Source organism: Hypanus sabinus, chromosome 9 (assembly GCF_030144855.1).
Source record: "Hypanus sabinus isolate sHypSab1 chromosome 9, sHypSab1.hap1, whole genome shotgun sequence".
Classification (NCBI taxonomy): Eukaryota; Metazoa; Chordata; class Chondrichthyes; order Myliobatiformes; family Dasyatidae; genus Hypanus; species Hypanus sabinus.
The window spans coordinates 144,201,653-144,219,484 of NC_082714.1; positions in this window are offsets into that span (position 1 = coordinate 144,201,653).

The window sequence follows — 17,832 nt, forward strand, 5'->3', positions numbered from 1 at the left end:
AATGGAAAAGAGTAAACAGTCAGAGATCTGGGCCTACACCCTTCATCAGGAAAGTACCTGTTCAAATGTCCTTTTATTTTCTATGAAGGAAATATTTGAAGTTCAAATACTTGCATAGCCAAATCGGGTCTCACTATCATTCCTCATTAATAGATACACCTCAGAACCAGAATGACTTAATATCACCAGCATATGTTGAGAATTTTTTTGTTATGCGATAGCAGTACGTTGCAATTATTACACCCTTCAGGTTCATGAAAGTAATAAATATAGATTATATAACCATATAACAATGACAGCACGGAAACAGGCCATCTCGGCCCTCCTAGTCCGTGCCAAACTCTTAATCTCACCTAGTCCAACCTACCCGCGCTCAGCCTATAACCCTCCACTCCTTTCCTGTCCATATACCTATCCAATTTTACCTTAAATGACACAACTGAACTGGCCTCTACTACTTCTACAGGAAGCTCATTCCACACAGCTATTACTCTCTGAGTAAAGAAATACCCCCTTGTGTTTCCCTTAAACTTCTGCCCCCAACTCTCAAATCATGTCCTCTCGTTTGAATCTCCCCTACTCTCAATGGAAACAGCCTATTCACGTCAACTCTATCCATCCCTCTCAAAATTTTAAATACCTCGATCAAATCCCCCCTCAACCTTCTATGCTCCAATGAATAGAGACCTAACTTGTTCAACCTTTCTCTGTAACTTAAGTGCTGAAACCCAGGTAATATCCTAGTAAATCGTCTCTGCACTCTCTCTAATTTATTGATATTTCTCCTATAATTCGGTGACCAGAACTGCACACAATATTCTAAATTTGGCCTTACCAATGCCTTGTACAATTTTAAAATTACATTCCAACTTCTGTACTCAATGCTTTGATTTATAAAGGCATTTATAAATTTATAAATTTATGCGTTATTAATGAGTAATTGTATTAGTGGACGCCACAGTAACATAGCGGTTGGCGCAATGCTATTACAGCTCGGGGTGTCGGAGTTCAGAGTTCAATTCCAGCGCTGTCTGTAAGGAGTCTCTGTGTGTCCTTCCCATGGAATGCATGGGTTTTCCCCGCTTTCTTCCCCCATTTCAAAAGTTATTCCAGGAAGGTAGAAAGGCCTACTTCACATCTATCACTAAAATAAGTATAAATAGTGGAAATGTAAAGTAGTTTACATTACCAACTCTTCCTTGTCCTAACACTTTGTCTTATTACATTGCAAAGTATTAAACAGCTAGCTATGCAATGATCTAGTGGATATAATAAATCTTCTTTCAATAGTTAAGAAGTCATGCGTCGTTCTTAATAATTTTTAAACATTTCCATAACAGCAATCGTGGTCTCAAGAAGCACAACACAGCAGAAAACCTGTCTTCCTTAATCCCATCGCTGGTGGCGATACCTTCAGCACCTCAGAATTCCCTTTATATTTGTAAGTCTCATCCCATCTTAGATCACTCAGCGAAAACTGCTGATTGATATAACTATTCATCACCTGAGATAGTTTACTACATCAAAGATGCTGTGTAAATATGAGTTGCTATGAGGATCTCTAAGGAGAGAGCAGCAGTTTTTGATACCCTTGCAGCAAAATTGGAAGCCTTCTTTAATTATTAAAAGAAAATCCAGACTCAAAACATTGCCCATGAAATGTTCGGAAGATGCTCCTCCAATCACCATCCAATACAGAGTGCCACTAATTTTTTTTACTAATCGCATCTTTCATAAGTGGATTTTAGCAATTTGTCTTGTTTTGAATCTTTTGCTTCAATGTTACATCTTCTTTCTTAGGTTAAAAGAAATAATAATTTAACTATGGAAAGAAGATTTATTGTATCCGCTGGATCCATACTTTGCAATGTAACAAAGCAAAGAGTTAGGAATGGGGAAGACTTGGCAATGTACACTAATTCACATCTCCATTAATAACACATAATCTATAATTATTACTTCCATGAACCTGAAGGGTGTAATCATGAGACATATGTATTAATGAGGAACGATAATGAGACCTGATTTGGCTATGCAAATTGGGTTAATTGCAAAATCACCCTGCTGCCTGTTATTGAAAACCTACAGTACTCATCTTGAAAACACTCAGAGGGCATGGACAATATTCAGGATGGTGGACTGTAATACATTAGGTTTCTGTTTAACATGAGCTATTGATAAATAAATATGTTATTAACACATTCTGTCAAAATCTGATTTAGGACCCATTGTTCACTGACATCATTGGGTGTCTGTATTCTCTTTCTACATCAGAAAACAACAGTGTTAGAAATTTCTTAAAATGATTACAATTTTTAATCATTTGGTTCCATTTGACCCCACAGTTGTTTCCATGTTTTGAATATATGTTTGTTGCTTAACTGGGGGGGGGGGGGGGTCTCAGGCAGTATGTTTGCATGTGAGAATATAGAAACATTTACATTTCTTCATTCACAGTGATCAGGCACCAGCTGTTGTATTGCAGGTGAAACTACTATCAAGAGTCACCTGCAGATTCTGATTCTGATTCTGGTCGAGATGCACTGGGATGTAAGGTATGAGGAAAAAACACCAGATAATCTGCATCTGGTTTATACTGCTTTCCATGACACAGCGCAGGAGAATTTACCAAACTGTGACACATACAAAATGCTGGAGGGTCTCAGCAAGTCAGGCAGGATCTATGGGAAGAAATAAAGTGTCGACGTTTCGAGCTGAGACCCCCTAATCTGGACTGGAAAGGAATGGCAGAAAAGCCAGAACCTAACTTGTGAGCAAAAATCCCAAAGAGTTGACTGTTTGCTCTTTATCATAGATGCTGCCTGGCCTGTTGAGTTCCTCCAGCATTTTGTGTGTGTTGCTCGGATCTCCAGCATCTGCAGGTTTTCTCTTGTTTATGATCCAACTTGTAACATTAGTCCCTGAGCATCAGCCACCAAACAGTAAGGGGAAAATATAACTATCTTCAAACCTTTCTTCATTTCCCTTTCCTTATCTATTTCACAAATGAAGAGACATAGGGTTATAGAAACCCTGAGTTACATCGGTTCTATCGTAACTTGGTGGGTAATTTCCTGATAGCTTTTAAATGGAAACATTTAATCGGTAAACTTGTAATCATCCAATTGAATTGTAAAGTGTAGACTTAGCTCTTAGCTTTTACATAGAATTATATCCATTACCTATTAATTGTTCAGATTTGTTTTCTTTTTAAACGAGGTGTCTTCTAAACCAAAAAGACATAGTTGAAACAAAATGTTCTATCATAAATAGTCTAGACATGGAGTTATTAAATTTGCTTCTTGCAACTACGGTTAACACAGTTTTTATTACAGGAGAGGACAATGTAATTATCAATTGATTGTTCAGCATCCAAATTCTAATTTCAAAAATATTTTATGATAGTTAAACAACTAATGAAGAAAATAAATTTCAATAAAGAACAAAATACTGGAATTATATACATGAAGAAAAGGGACACTGGATTTTTCATGTGGATAGTATTTTCTCAGAACCAAAAGTTTACTTTTGAGAAAAATATATTAGACCAAAATGTGAATCTGTCTTATCAGAAATCAGAATCAGATTTAATATCACCAGCATATGTCATGAAAATTGTTAACTTTACTACAGCAGTACAATAAAATCCAGGGTAAATAAATATAGAAAAATAACTGTTACATTAAGCATGTGCGTGTATATATATATATAAATAAAGTTAAAATAAGTAGTGCAAAAAAATAGAAATAAAAAAGTAGTGAGGTAGTGTTCATGGGTTCAATGTCAATTTAGAAATCGGATAGGAGAGAGAAAGTACTGTTCCAGAATTGCTGAGTGTGTACCTTCAGGCTTCTGTACCTCCTTGTCGACAGTAACGGTGTGAAGAAGGCATATACCATGTGGTGGTGGTCCTTAAAGATAAACTTCTGAAGGCAGTGCCCCTTGAACATATCTTGGATACTTGAATCTCATAATATTTACAGGATTTTTATTCCTACTTGGAAAATTAATACCCATGTTTTCACTGCAAAAATTAAAATTTCAATTTTATCAACAAACATATATTTGACACTATATGGACCATTATAATACATAAGGAAGCAAATAATTAATAATAACAAAAGTTGAAATTCAGTACCTACATTAATTAAAAATGCTTCTTTTCTTAAGGAAAAGAAGTCATGTGAATTACAAGAGCTTTCATTTATCTTCACAATTAGGTGTTTAGATTTACAAACTTGTGTTTAATTTTATATAAGAATATTTTTAATTAATATTTGAACTGTATATTATCTCTATTGAATTATTAAAAACAAAGAGTCAGCTTCAGCCTTGATTGCTAGCTAAGAAGAATTAAAGACAAACCATCTCATTGGGCGCAACATACAACGCTTTACAGTACCAGGGACCGGAGTTTAATTCCCGCTGCTGCCTGTGAGAACATTCTCCCCATGACTGCCGGGGTTTTCTCAGGGTGCTTCGGTTTCTTCCTACAGTCTAAAGACGTACCGGTTGGTAAGCTAATTGGTCACTGTAATTTTGTCATTGTCCAAAGATGTACCGGTTTGATCATTGTAAATTATCCTGTGATTGGGCTAGGATTAAATTGGAGGATTGCTGGTCAGCACAGCTCGAAGGGCCAGAAGAACCTATTCTGTGCTGTATCTCAATCAATAAATAAATAATGTAAAATACTAATTTATAAACATAGCTCTCCAAAGCTTTTGAATTTTTGGTGCTAATTTATGTAGCGATATCAAAGTAAGCCCTTTCTCTCAGTGAGCACCATCAACAGTCCAAAAAATAATATTAATTAATCACAGAATGTAGTGAATAATTTCCTGTTTTCTCCCCGCATTTCCTGTAGTTGCTGACTCTGGTGTGAGTTTGGTGTGGGTGAGAGCTGTGGTTCTGCCGCTAACTCTCTCACCTCCAGTTCCAGAGATTTGCTCACAATAACCTCATCAGATACTGAGGGAATGCTGCACTGTGGGATGTGAGTCTTCTGCCCACTTTAGAAAATGTGGAATCAGAAAATAGGAGCAGGAATTGGCCATTCATCTCTTTAAGCCTGCTTCACCTTTTAACATGTTCATGGCAGATCATCAGAATTCAACACCCTGATCTAAGTTTCTCCCGTATTCCCTGAGCCCTTTAGCCAATAACATAGGGAGGGGTACAAACTGCGAGTAGTTCTGAGAGTTTCATTCTCATGCACATAAAAATCATCTTATGCTTTCAGAAATAATTTTCTTTCAGGAGGGATTGTTACCGCAAGTTTGGAAAGAGTGGTGGGAAGAGACCCTTGCCTCAGCTGTCAAAGTGAGCCTGTCAGAGATAGATTAAGATTAGCTTTATTTGTCACATGTACATTGAAACATCAAAACATACAGTGCTATTTGCAGTAACGACCCGCACAGTCGGAAGGTGGGTTCACAGGTATCACCATGTTTCCAGGGCCAATGTAACATGCCTACAACTTGCTAACCCTAACCCATCTGTGTTTGGAAAGTGGGAGAAAACTGGAGCACTTGGAGGAAACTCGTCAGGTCACAGGGAAAGCGTACAAACTCCTTACGGACAGTGGCGGATTGAACCTAAGTTGCTGGCGCTGCCATAGCATTATGTTAACTGCTACGCGATCATCCTGCCCACGCTCTCCATAACCATGTCCTCTGGCTCGCTCCAGTTCCTCAGCTGGTCCTTCCATCTTTGCTCATTGCCACACGGACTCTCACAACCTCACTCTTCTCACAAGTGCCATCTCTGCTTCTCACTGAGGTAGCTTCTCTCCCTCTTCGCCTTCTTACCATTGCAAATTCACTTTGTGGAGTGAGGAATACAGCACAGGGCACACTGTACTTTCTGCTCCAGTCTTGAAACAGCTTTCCAAAATGCAGTAATGAAGCTCATTTTCCATTTGTCACACCGTATATTCTGTGGTCATTTGAGAGAGTTAGACAGATAGTGATGCTTTGTGTTACTGAGTGAACTAAACGAGCCAGAGGTAATACTAAAAATCTTCATTGCATCTAACAAGAATGAAGGATCGGATCCGTTTGCACAGAGGTGTTAGAGGTGTGAAGTTACTGCAACAGCCAGTACTCAGTGCAAGGTCCAGTCCTCATCCTACTTTATTAACTATTGAAAGACATTTACAGCATTTTACTTCAATTACGAAACGTATCCCTACCCGTTCCCAGCTCTGTCAAAACTTTTCTTTGCTGTTTTCTGACTAAATTCAAATTTGAAGTGCTTCGCCATCAACACAGACATCAACATTGATTATAAACTCAAGAGATTCGGCAGATACAGGAAATCTTGAGCAACATCTTGAATAACTTAGCAAGTCAGGCAGCATTGACGGAGGAGAATAAACAGTCAATGCTTTTGGTATTATCGACTGTTTGTTTCCCACCATAGATGGATGCTACCTGACTTGCTGAGATCCTCCAGCAAATTGTGTATGTTGCTTAACATTGATTAGAAATTCTTTTGATAAGAAACGAGTGTTCTAAACACAGTCATTTATCTAATATTGAATAGTTTCCAGGAGCAGATTATTTCTTTCAAGAACCCCAGGAATAGGCTTAAGTGTAAGACATTATTTGGAAGGAGTGCAGGATGCTTTAAAAATCTGTGGTGAGATCAGTAACCATCCAGAATTTGTTTCTAAGGTTAAATGCAGCATCAGAAATCAAATCAGCATCAAAAGTTGGACAGGATAGATAGATGAAGGAAAGGCATATGTGAAGATTTGGAAACTAGCTGGATAAATGTGATTAAGGGTACACCTTGTTTACATGACACAGGCTATTTGAATCAAACAGCTTGTTTGCCTAGGGAGCCATTGGTTGTCAGCTGTTGGTGGCTCTGCTTGTCTCAGCCTTCTTTGCATGCTTTTTGGCAGGAAAACTAAAAAGGGAAACATGTTATTTCATTGGTGAGAGATGGCAGAGCTCTGAGACAGAGGGATCTGGTGCAGGAGAACATGATTCACAAAAGGCCAGTGTGCAGCTCCAACAGATAATTACAAAAGCTAACAGAATGTTGTCATTTATTGCCGGGGAATCAAACGCGAATGTAGTGAGGTTATGCTTCAGTTATGTAGGGCATTGGTGAGACCAGGTCTGGAGCATTGCAAATAGTTTCGGTCTGGATATTGAACGATGGAAGTAAATGTTTTGGATCCAGTTCAGAGAGTGTTTACCAGTTTAATAACTAAAATTTAAAGTATTGTGAAGAACAGCAAGAGGAGCTGGGTGAGATGACTAAATGACTAACACCTAGTTGCAGTACTTATGTTTTGTAAATTCAAAACATTTAACTTATTCAGAGAAAAGCAAGAGAGCCAAGACAGGCAAGTATTAGTTTGTATTTACTAATGCACCTGGTAGCATCACAATGCATGCAATTCATGTACTCCTACATATAACCGGAAATGCATTATGTAAACAACAAAGAATACTTAATCAAACAATATATATACAAGATTACTCAAATATCACTGAAATATTAAATTCACATCTACTGTAAATTCAACATTCCCTCCAATTATTTTTAGAGCTGCATAAACTCTAAACAGGAAATTTTTACATGGCCTGAAAACTGTGCAGCATTTTATAAACGATAAACTGCGGGCCAGAGTTCAGTTACAATGAGCAATTGACTTCCATTCCATGTTTTTACTATTACAATTTGTAGTAGTGTTGTAACTTGAAACACTGACAAAGTAAATACATTGAAACTCTAACATGTTTCAAAGTAAAGGTTGTGATACATTTATTACTTAGAAAAGTTATGGATTATATTCTTAAAAAGTTCAGCGTTTTGATTGAGGCACGACTGAGCAAGAGCGTGGATGTCAGCCAGTTAAAACAGCGAGAAGCGTTTAAAAGGAGACAGCTTTATAGGGTGGGCGTGGGGGAGTGGGTGACAGAATAGAGGGAGACATAGTCGGAAAGCTTTGGCTCAATGGGGCTTAGGTGTTAATGGGTTGAGACGAAGTCGGTTATCTGTGTAGAATACAGACGGGAAGTATGTGTGTGAGGCCGGTGATCTATGCTCGATGTCTGATGTGGGAGGTCCTGGAGACTTCCAGCCTCCTGGATGGCTACATCTGCGCCAGGTGCATCGAGCTGCAGCTCCTTAGGGCCTGCGTTAGGGAACTGGAGATGCAGCTCAATGACCTTTGTCTGGTCAGGGAGAGTGAGGAGGTGATAGAGAGGAGCTATGGGCAGGTAGTCACACTGGGGACTCGGCAGACAGATAAGTGGGTAAGAGTCAGGAGTGGAATGCTAGAGAGGGGAATGCCTGTGGCTGTCCCCCTTAACAATAAGTATTCCTGTTTGAGTACATTTGGGGCGGTGGGATGGCCTACCTGGGCACTGACACAGAGTCTGGCCCTGTGGCTCAGAAGGGTAGGGAAAGGAAGAGGATGACAGCAGTGATAGGGGACTCCATAGTTAGGGGGTCAGACAGGCGATTCTATGGATGCAGGAAAGAAACACGGATGGTAGCTTGCCTCCTAGGTGCCAGGGTCCAGGATGTTTCTGATTGCATCCACGATATCCTGAAGTGGGAAGGTGAACAGCCATAGGTTGTGGTACATATTGGTACCAATGACATAGTCAAGAAAAGGGAGAAGGTCCTGAAAACAGACTACAGGGAGTTAGGAAGGAACTCAAAGGTAGTAATCTTCGGATTACTGCCTGTGCCACGTGACAGTGAGTATAGGAATAGAATGAGGTAGAGGATAAATGCATGGCTGAGGGTTTGGAGCAGGGAGCAGGGATTCAGATTTCTGGATCATTAGAACCTCTTTTGGGGCAGGTGTGACCTGTACAAAAAAGCAGGTCGCACTTGAATCCCAGGGGGACCATTATCCTGGTGGGGAGGTTTGCTAAGGCTACTGGGAAGAGTTTAAACTGGAATTGCTGGCGGGGGGAGGGGTTGGAACTGAACTGAAGAGATGGAGGAAGAGGCAGTTGGCTCACAAATCGAGAAAGCTTGGAGACAGTGAGAGAGGGAGGATGGGTAGATGATAGAGAAGACCAATGGTTTGAGATGTATCTATTTTAACGCAAGGAGTATTATGAACAAAGCAGATGAGCTCAAAGCATGGATCAGTACTTGGAGATATGATGTGGTGGCCATTACAGAGACTTGGATGGCTCAGGGACAAGAATGGTTACTTGAAGTGCCAGTCATAGATGTTTCAGAAAAGACAGGGAGGGAGGTAAAAGAGGTGGGGAGTGGCACTGTTGATCAGAGATAGTGTCACAGCTGCAGAAAAGAAGAAGGTCATGGAGGATTGTCTACAGAGTCCCTGTGGGTGGAAGTTAGGAACAAGAAGGGGTCAATAACACTACTGGATGTTTTTTATAGACCTCCCAATAGTACAGGGACATCAAGGAGCAGATAGGGAGACAGATTCTGGAAAGGTGTAATTATAATACCTTGTCGTGGTGGGAGATTTTCATTGGCATCTCCCTAGAGCAAGGGGTTAGTATGGGGTGGAGTTCGTTAGGTGTGTTCAGGAAGGTTTCTTGACACAATGTGTAGATAAGCATACAAGAGGAGAGGCTGTACTTGATCTGGTATTAGGAACTGAACCTGGTCATGTGTCAGATCTCTCAGTGGGAGAGCATGTTGGAGACAGAGATCGCAACTCTATCTCCTTTACCATAACATCAGAGAGGGAAAGGAACGGACAAGTTAGGAAAGCGTTTAATTGGAGTAAGGGGAAATATGAGGCTATCAGGCAGGAACTTGGAAGCATAAATTGGGAACAGATGTGCTCAGGGAAATATACAGAAGAAATGTGGGAAATGTTCAGGGGATATTTACATGGAGTTCTGCATAGGTATGTTCCAATAAGACAAGGAAAGGATGGTAGGATACAGGAACCACGGTGTACAAAGGCTGTTGAAAATCTAGTCAAGAAGAAAAGAAAAGCTTACGAATGGTTCAAAAAACTAGGTAATGATACAGATCTAGAAGATTATAAAGCTAGCAGGAAGGAATTTAAGATTAAATTAGGAGAGCCAGAAGGAGATGTGAGAAGGCTTTGGCAGAGAGGATTAAGGAAAACCCCAAGGCATTCTACAAGTATGTGAAGAGCAAGAAGATAAGATGTGAGAGAATAGGACCAATCAAGTATGACAGTGGAAAAGTGTGTATGGAACCGGAGGAGATAGCGGAGTTACTTAATGAGTATTCACTATGGAAGAGGATATTGGTGATTGTAGGGATTACTTACAGCTGACTGAAAAGCTTGAACATATATATATTACAAAAGAGGGTGTACTACAACTTTTGGAAAGCATCAAGTTAGATAAGTCACCGGAACCAGCTGAGATGTACCCCAGGCTACTGTGTGAGGCAAGGGAGGAAATTGCTGAGCCTCTGGCGATGATCTTTGCATCATCAGTGGGGTCGGGAGAGGTTCCGGAGGATTGGAGGGCTGCGGATGTTGTTCCCTTATTCAGAAAGGGAATAGAGATTATAAATCAGTGAGTCTTACTTCAGTGGTTGGTAAGTTGATGGAAAAGATCCTGAGAGGCAGGATTTAAGAACACTTGGAGAGGCATAATATGATTATGAATAGTCAGCAAGGCTTTGTCAAAGTCAGGGCATGCCTTATGAGCCTGATTGAATTTTTTTGAGGATGTGTCTAAACACATTGATGAAAGTAGAGCAGTAGATGTAGTGTATATGGATTTCAGCAAGGCATTTGACAAGAAACCCCATTCAAGGCTTATTGAGAAGGTAAGGAGGCATGGGATCTAAGGGGACATTGCTTTGTGGATCCAAAATTGGCTTGCCCATAGAAGGCAAAGAGTGGTTGTAGATGGGTCATATTCTGCATGGAGTTCAGTGACCAGTGGTGTGCCTCAGGGATCTGTTCTGGGACCCCTTCCCTTCGTCATTCGTATAAAAAACTTAGTAAATTTGCTGATGACACAAAGGTTGGGGATGTTGTGGATAGTGTGGAGAGCTATCAGAGGTTACAGTGAGGCATTGATACGATGCAAAACTGGGCTGAGAAGTGGCAGATGGAGTTCAACCCAGATAAGTGTGAGGTGGTTCATTTTGGTTGGTCAAATATGATGGCAGAATATAGTATTAATGGTAAGACTCTTGGCAGTGTGGAGGATCAGAGGGATCTTGGGGTCCGAGTTCATAGGACACTCAAAGCTGCTCTGCAGGTTGACGGTGGTTAACAAGGCATACAGTGCATTGGCCTTCATCAATTGTGGGATTGAGTTTAGGAGCCGAGAAGTAATGTTGCAGCTATAGAGGACTCTAGTCAGATCCCATTTGGAGTACTGTGCACAGTTCTGGTCGCCTCACTACAGGAAGGATGTGGAAACCATAGAAAGGGTGCAGAGGAGATTCACAAGGATGTTTCCTGGATTGGGGAGCATGCCTTTTGAGAATAGGTTGAGTGAACTTGGCCTTTTCTCCTTGGAGCCTCAGAGGATGAGAAGTGATCTGATAGAGGTGTCTTAGATGATGAGAGGCATTGATTGTGTGGATAGACAGAGGCTTTTTCCCAGGGCTGAAGTGGCTAGCATGAGAGGGCACAGTTTTAAGGTGCTTGGAAGCAGGTGCAGAAGAGACGTCAGCGCTTTTTTTACGCAGAGAGTGGTGAGTGTGTGGAATGGGCTGCCAGTGACGGTGGTGGAGGCGGATACAATAGGGTCTTTTAAGAGACACCTGGACAGATATATGGAGCTCAGAAAAATAGAGGGCTATGGGTAACACTAGATCATTTCTAAGGTAAGGACATGTTCGGCACAGCTTTGTGGGCCAAAGGGCCTGTATTGTGCTGTAGGTTTTCTATGTTTCTATATTAATTAACGCATAATTAATTACCGGATATTTGACAATTATATTAACATAGAATTCAAAATAATATTAGCATAATTTCAGAATTATTTTACCATTATATAAAAGTAAATTCCAATGGCTGTGTGCAGCATTTCAGTTACTGTTTTACATGCGGCCACATAGCTTAGAGGAAGAATGACTGATGAAGGGCTTTGCGTCATGACCAGGCAAGGAACTGGACCTGCTGCAAACTGCCTATTGGTACTGTAGGTCCACAGTGGATGCAATCTGCCAATGACGCAGCTATTAGTGGCAGAATTTCTGATGGTTATGAAGAGGCATTGCGGAGTGAGATAGATCATCTGCTTGAATGGTATTGCAACAATAACCAGGCACTCAGTGCCAGTAAGCTGAAAGAATTCATTGTGAATTTCAGGAAGGGAAAGTTGAGGGAAAGCACACTAGTCCTCATTGAGAAATCAGAAGTGGAAAGACTGAGCAGTTTCATGCTCCTGGGTGTCAACATTTCTGAAAATCTACCTCGGGCCCAACGTATTGATGCGATTATAAAGAAGTCACAACAGCGGTTATATATCATTAGGAGTTTGCGGAGACATGGTATGTCACCAAAGGCGTCCACAAATTTGTAGAAGTGTATCAGGGAGAGCATTTTAATGGTTGCTTCATTGATTGGTATGGAGTTACAGAGAGGCCGCTGCACAGGATTAGATAATGCTGTAGAAAGTTTGAAACTCAGCCAGCTCAAATATGGACTCTAGCCTATACAGCATTGAGGATATGTTCCAAAAGCAATACCTCAGAAAGGCTGCACCTGTCTTTAAGGACATAGATCATACAAGACATTCCCTCTGTTCATTGCTACCACAAAAGAGGAGGTACAAGGGCTTGTAGTCACATATTCAACATTTCAGGAACTTCTCCCCCCACCTTTGCCATCAGATTCTGAATGGACAGTGAACCCATGTATACTACTTCAGTATTTTTTTTGATTTTGCTCTCTTTTTGACCTATTTATTTAATTTATATATATAATATATATATTTCTTTTTGCAATTTATATATATTTTAAATTATGTACTGTATTACAACATACAGCTGCCACAAAAGAACAAATTTCACAAATTTCCCAGTGATGTTAAACCTGATTCTGACTCTGAAATGCTGAACAGGTTAAGTTGGTTTCTGGTGGTGCTCAGATGAGTGAGTTACAGCTCGACTGAAAGACTTTGAGGAATTTTGTCAAGGTGGATGTAGAGAGCTTGTTTCCTTTTTGTGAGACAATCTGGAACAAGGGTTCACTGTTCAAATATAATGGGCCACCAATACAAGACAAAGCTGGCAATGCAACTCACTTCTTCAAAGGGTGGTGGAAGGTGAAAGAAGAGTTTCTGGACATTTTGAAAGCAGAATTAGACACAGTTTTGATAAACAAGGAGGTGAAAGGTTACTCCAGGAATGCAGAGATTATAGTCCAATTTCTATAATTTCTGGTAATTTCTTCCCCTCCACCTTCTTACTTTTTCCTTTTCCCCATCCTGGCTCCCCACATGTCCTTTTTCTTTTCCTCACCTGCCTATCATGTCTCCCTGGGTCCCCTCCTCCTTCCCTTTCCCCCATCGTCCACTCTCCTCTCCTCTCAAATTTCTTCTTCTTCAACCTTTACCTTTTCTCCCAGCTTCTGACTTCATCCCCCCCCCCTCCCTCACCCCTCACCTGGCTTCACCTATCACTTTCTCATCTTCATCCCATCTACCCGTTACCTTAACAGGGATAGAGTTCCTCATGTCCTCACCTACCACCCCATGAGCCCCTACTTCGAACAATCATTCTCCAAAATTTCTGCTTATCACCTCCCACTGGTGCCCCCCCCTTTCCCTTCCTCCCATGGTAAACTCTCCCTCCCTATCAGATTCCATCCTCTCCACCCTTTACCCTTTAACACCCATCATTTGCCACCTTCTTACTTTATTCCCTCCCCCCCCCCACCCACCTGGCTTCATCGATCACCTTCTGGGTAGTAAGCCCTTCCCCCTCCCCCATCTTCTTATTCTGGCTTCTACCCTCTTCCTTTCCAGTCCAGGTGAAGGATCTCGGCCCGAGACATCAACACTTTATTCCTTTCCATGGATGCTGCCTGACCTGCCGTGTTCCTCCAGCATTTTGTATGTGTTGCTTTGGATTTTCAGCATCAGCAGAATCTATTGTGTTTATGTTCGAGATTACAGTACGTTCGGATACAGACATATTGTAGGCTCGAGGGACCGAGTGGCCTCCTCCTCCTCGTATGTCACATGTTCAATCAAACGCCGATATAAGAGTCAATGTGGAAGTCAGATGTCAGTGCCGGACTCACTGTTGTGCACAGTAGCAGCACGGTGACACAGCTTGTACAACACTGTCTCTCAGCATCAAAGATTCAAAGTGCATTTATTACCAAAATAAGGGTAAGGAATATAATTCTGAGATTTTCCCTCCCGCAAGCAGCCACAACTAAAGAAACACCATTCAAGACAAACACCAAGCACCCAACTTGCAAAAGAAGAACAAGTTGTGCAAATGGCAAAAAGCAGACAACACGTAGAATATCAACCCGGGAGACTGGTAATGTTTAGTTTAGTTCCGATCAGTGTCGTGCCACTAGCCCACTGCATCCCAGACGGCATCAAACCGCTCAAATACACAGCCAACAAAAAGCGAGTAACCAGAATCCAGGAACACATGCAACATGAACCTCAGAACGATCCACAGCCTGTCCAATTAATCCTTGCAATGTGGTTCCCAAGACTCCTGCACTTTCCTTCGACAGCAAGTAGTGAGCGGGAGAGGTATACGAGTCAAACACAGACAGACAGCACCGAACACCAGCCCGTCCTCCTATCTTACCCTCGTCGACTTCAACCTTGCTCGGTGAGAAGCAATCGAGTCGATTATGGGCTCGCATCCCGTCTCCGGGCCGCACACACTCCTCCAAACCTGACCAAAATCCCTCAGAGACAGCGAAGCCCCAGATCTCACAACTGGCCCAAAATCACACCATCAAAATGTAAATCAGAGATTCCAATCACACACAGCTTAGTAGTTGAACCATATATGAAAGAAGAAGTAAAAGATGTGGTTTTATGAACTGTCTGCAGGACTTTGGTTGCGTGTGTAGTTTGCTAACATCATCTTGTTCATCACAAATCCAGGTTCAATGCTGACGTTACATCCTGTCTGTGTGGAGTTTTTGCATTCTCCCTGTGACTGCATGTGTGTCTCCTGGGTGCTCCTGCCTCCCCCCTCAACACAAAGATGCACAGATAGACCAGTTACTCGGCTGTAGTAAATAGCCCATGGTGTATTGTTGAGAAGTGGAATCTGAATGGAGTTGATGGAACTGGCGTGGGGGGGGGGGGGAGTTAAAAAATCAAATTAGTATAAATGGACACCTGATGGTCCTTGTGGACTCAGTCGGCTGAAGGGCCTGTTCCTGTTTAATATCCCTTAATGAGTCAGTAAGTAGCAGATCGCTGCTGTAGAAGACGACTGGACATACTTCGCTCCCAGTTCAACAGCTTTAGACAAGGGAACACACAAGAGACTACAGACGCTGGAATCTGCAGCAACAGCAATATGCTGGAGATACTCAGCAGGTTGAGTAGTATCTGTGGGGGAAAAGACTTGTGGACATTTCTGTTGTGTATTGAATATTTAAGCTTCACTTGAGTAATCTTGTAAATGTATTGCTTGATGAAACATTCTTGTTCATTTAAATAAGTCATTATGGGTTATATGTAAAAATACCATTAGTTTAATGTTTAGAAGTCGTAGAACATAACAGTGTGTTATTATGCATTGCAAGGAGTTGTCTAGACGGCCTTCTCTTCCTCTTTCTCCCCTTCACCCACATTTTTCCTTTTGTCCTACAAGCTCATTCAAGGCAAATTCAAGATTAGTTAATTTCCAGTACACAATTATAAAGGAGAATAATATAAATAATGGTTGTTCTGGATCAGATGCAGCACAAAGAAAAGCTTACAATTAGAGCACAATAATGAAAAAATAAACATATACAGTATGTCAATCATATTTGAGTAATCTTGTGTCCGTGTGTATGTATATATATATATACAGCATTCTTATTCGTTTACATATGGGTTATTTAAAAATATATTAATTACATATGTCATCACGCTACCACGAGATACATGGCGTGCTTCACTTAAAATAAACACAAAGTTAGACCTGCATTTCGGATCCCCGTATCTTCTTTGAATTACTTTAATGTTTTGAAGTTACAAAACATAACAGTTTCAAGTCAAATCCTTACAGCAGGACTCAGACAAGGGAAGACTGAAATTATACTTTAAGGTCAAATAATATGGTAGAAGTCAATGGTTAATCTTCTATATCCCAAAAATGAGAAAATCTGCAGATGCTGGAAATCCAAAGCAACACACACAAAATGCTGGAGGAACTCGGCAGGCCAGGCAGCATCTATGGAAAAGGGTAAATAGTCGACATTTCAGGCCAACAGCCTTCTTCAGGTCTTGATAATAGGGTCTCAGCCCGAAACGCCGACTGTTTACGCTTTTCCGTAGATGCTGTCTGGCCTGCTAAATTCCTCCAGTATCTTGTGTGTGTTAATTCTTTAAATGTTTAATCGCGAGAAGGATGGAGTGGAATTAAGTTGGAGTAGGAAGACGCATGATAGTGTAATGGTTAGCATAGGCTATTACAGAACCAGCGACCTTGGTTCAGTCCCTGGTTCTAAATGGATGGAACTTGTGTGTTCTTCCTGTGACCACGGGTTTCTCCGGCTGCTACAGTTTCCTCCCACAGTCCAAAAGTGTACCGGTTAGCTGGTTATTTGGTCATTGTAAATTGTTTTGTGATTAGGCTGGGGTTAAATAGGTGAATTGCTGAGCGGTGCAGCCCATTGGGTTGGCAGGGTCTGCTCCACACTGTATCTCTAAATAAATAAAGTCAATTGCTTTCCTTCTCCTTGTACTTAGCTGATGAAATTGTATGCTGGACAAGCAATGCCATATTTCAGAGATGGCAGAGGAGTCTTTTAAAGAGATGGGTAAAGCCTAGGTATTTCTAAGATAAAGACATGTTTGGCACAGCTTTGTGGGCTGAAGAGCCTGTATTGTGCTGTAGGTTTTCTATGTTTCTATGTTTCTAAGTCAAAGAAGGGTTGTGGTGAGAGAGAGCTGGTGCCTCGGAATACAGAAGAGAGCATCTGTGTAACAAGGAAGGATGCAGATGGAAAATAAGCAAGGACCAAGAATTGATGTTTGGTGTGTTACAAAATTCCTGTAACTGGGTCACTTACCAGCAAAGATGGAGAGGTCCGTTGAAGTCTGATGGTACTATTTTTAAAAGTCTTTATTTATAAAGGGGCACAAAAATAAGATTAACACAGACATTCAGATAATATATGTCATCAATACTCAATCTAAAAACGCAGGTATAATAATAATCATCAATTAAGCAATAGCTCTATCGTTTGTCTAGGGGATATTGTATTGTCCGATGGAAAGATAGAAGTCACTGTCCTTTCAAGCTGCAGCTCTTTGGGTTTAAGAGAGACGGTTTGAAACTTGCCTGGGTCTTTTATGAGGCCAATCCATTGAGTCGGGGGAGTTGGTTCCCCGTTGTTAGTTCCAAGTCGTTTTCCATGGCACCAGCCACCAGCCACCAGGCAAGGGAACCGAACGCACGTGGCTTCCTTCAAATGGCTTCCCGCTATTACGGGATCGCTAGCATTTCTTCTGGTGTGTCTGAGGGGCTGTCCCTACTGGCCCTCTTTTATCTTAACTCGCAGGGTAGTAGATGTCAATCAGATTGGGGTGATGCAATCTCTCTCTCAACCAGCCCACTTTGCCCGAGGGCTTGCACGTAGCATAGTCCCCAATCCACAAACGTTGTCTCCAGGAGACAATGGCCATGTCTCTCTCTCATTTCCTGGGTCCTCTGACCCAACCCAATAAT